The sequence below is a fragment of the Lissotriton helveticus genome, chromosome 1_1 (assembly GCF_964261635.1).
Source record: "Lissotriton helveticus chromosome 1_1, aLisHel1.1, whole genome shotgun sequence".
In the NCBI taxonomy this organism is placed as follows: domain Eukaryota; kingdom Metazoa; phylum Chordata; class Amphibia; order Caudata; family Salamandridae; genus Lissotriton; species Lissotriton helveticus.
Genome location: NC_136057.1, coordinates 1,036,759,105 through 1,036,761,728, shown reverse-complemented (window position 1 = coordinate 1,036,761,728; position 2,624 = coordinate 1,036,759,105). Strand labels below are relative to the sequence as shown.

Genomic DNA, 2,624 nt, shown 5'->3' with positions numbered 1-2,624 from the left:
TATTTAGCAGCTTCCTGTATGTGAGAGCAAAGCTGGCTCCCGCTGGAGGTGGGGAGCTGGCAGGGCCCGTGGGGGCAGTCAGGTTCTCACTGCAGTATTCAGGTTTCTCCCACTGTCCCCAATGGTGCTGACTGGGTGCTCTGGATAGGCTGTAGGGCATCAATCAAGTCAAGGCTGGGCCCTGCGGGATGGGTCCATGGAGGGGGGCCATGCAGCCCGCCTCCCCCATTGAATCTTGGCTGGGCTCAGGAGGATGTGGTCTGAAATCAGCCCAGGGAGGGGGGCCACGGGTCCCCCCATTAAGTCTTCGCTGGGCCCCAGGTGATGGGGTCCTGGGGTCGTTTAAACACTTATACTCATTTAAAATCTATTAAACCTCAATGAGAGGCACTTACAAATTTAAATAAAGTAGGTGCCCCTACTGAAGCTCTACTTCTCTAAAGGACAAATGACCCCAACTCCTGGGCTTGGCGAAGTGTGTTTATTCAGAAGTTCCATATTGAAAAACGATCTGAAATGCTTTGTGGAAGTGAATGCATCGTTGATCTAATGCACTCACTCAAACCCTCACTCTCAAAGGTTAAATTTAGGAAATACAATTTAAAAACCTTAGAAATTAATTAAAAAAACCAAAGGCCACCGGGATGTTATAATTAGGAAACAACATTAAATAATCTTAGAAATTCACTGAAAAACAAAAGTTACAAGGATGTTATAGTTAGGAAATAGAAGTTTTTAAAAACTGAGAAATTCACTGATAGAAACAATGGTGACAGGGATGTTATAGTTAGGCTCAAATTTCACTTGTACAAAACCAGTGAAATTCAGCAGATATGGTTAGCTGAGCCAACTATAAGGTACGCCCCAGCAATGTACTTCTTATGACCTCACATGTTACATCACTCATGACATGGTCAGTAACATCATAAAATATTTTGTTTTAAGTCACACAAACAATCCACACTGCTCTACCTTTCCACTGCCCCTTAAGCCACGCTTCTCAGGTAATGCATGTTAACAAGATATGCCAGCCTGTTTGTTGAAGCTCACCCCCCAATTTTATTGACCAGACCTCCCCCCTGGAAGTGGCAGGCCTTTAACATCGCAGCAGAGTCAGAGGTCCTCAAGAAAGACAGTCAGTTGAGCGGCTATGGGGCTCCTGGGGCTGCTAGGTTGGAGGATTTTGTTGACATCAAGCCATTAGGATAATAATTGATAACGTAGGGGGGCTTGAAGTGTTTCTAAAACGCATCTGCCATCTTGGCCTTCTTGTCCATACCCCGTATTTTCTCTGGTATTCTAAGATGGCATCCATCCTCCACACTCAATTTTAATTTGTATGCACCTTGCGAGTTTAAGCGTCCTTTGTTTATGTCTGTGGCTTTTAACCGAGGTTGGTTTCGCCATATTCATTATGTGATCAAGACCACCACCACATTGTCAATAAACGTTTCGTTTTCTGTGTGTGTGTATGTGTGTGTGTGTGTGTTTATATATTACATAACTTTAAAGGTGCAAAGTTAAGTTACTCCTGATGTAAAGATACTCCTAGTGTACTTACTGCAATGTAATGGTGTAAGATGTAAAACCCTGTGAAGTAACATCTGACATTCGAAAAGCGCTAGGCTGGACAATACAATATTGTCTGTTTGATTGTACCCTACAATTCCTCAAATGCTCACCCTCGCTACTCTGAGAGTCAATTGAACACAGTGTCTACTCATAACAGTTCGCAGAGTCATAGTAGGATGGAGACCAGAGTTAAAGACCTCAACCACCACGGTTGGGGCCCTGTAACCCTGTATGCCCAGTGGGCCACAAATGGTTATGGCACTGCTGCTTTCTCACATTTTTCATGTTACTGTAATATACAGAATGCAGCTCATTAAGCTGGATAAATGTGCCATCATGAGCAATTGTCTTCGTTGGAGGGATGAAAGTGTGATGTCCCCGTCACAACACGATAGTGGGACGTCTGACCATAAGGCAGCTACAGGCACACAGTAACCTGGTGAGAAGGATCCTATTGTAAAAGGCTTTAGGTTCCATTGAATGGTTATTTAATACTTATTAAAAGTGACATGAGGAATAGTGAAGTGATTGAATCATGTGAAATAATGACTTTCTACTTTTTCACTCCTAGATATTTTGTATCTTTTCTGTGTTAACTCCTTTTATCCTACCATTCTTGTATTATTTAATCTAGCTTGGGGGTTGGATCAATCTATGGCTGGTATGGGATTTCATAGAAAAAAAGCCATCAGTCCATTAATACAAAAAAAGAGGGCTCGTCCGGGATTTGAACCCGGGACCTCTCGCACCCTAAGCGAGAATCATACCCCTAGACCAACGAGCCAGCTGATACTTTAGGATGCAGACTCTGCAGTTCCAGATGTTGCTATTACAGCTGTTTCACTGGCTGCCACATCAGCAGAGCAGAGAAGTGTGGGGATTAGCTGCTGTTCTGTGTGTATCCAGCAGGGCTCTCCTCAGCTCTAGTGAGCACTGAGCCTACATGAGCTCAGAGCTCCACAGCCCCTCAGAGTGAGTGCTCTGTAACAGGCTGTTCCTGAAGAACGCAAAGGCCGCTTCTCACCAATGTTTACATCATCAAAAGTCAACAC

General features: G+C 44.0%; 1 non-coding gene across 1 annotated transcript; it reads right to left on the bottom strand.

Annotated features, from left to right (window-relative positions):
- Positions 1-2,284: 2,284 nt before the first annotated feature.
- TRNAP-AGG (transfer RNA proline (anticodon AGG)) lies at positions 2,285-2,356 on the bottom strand. The gene has a single exon. It is a non-coding gene; the product is annotated as a tRNA-Pro (tRNA).
- Between the last annotated feature and the right edge of the window lie 268 nt (positions 2,357-2,624).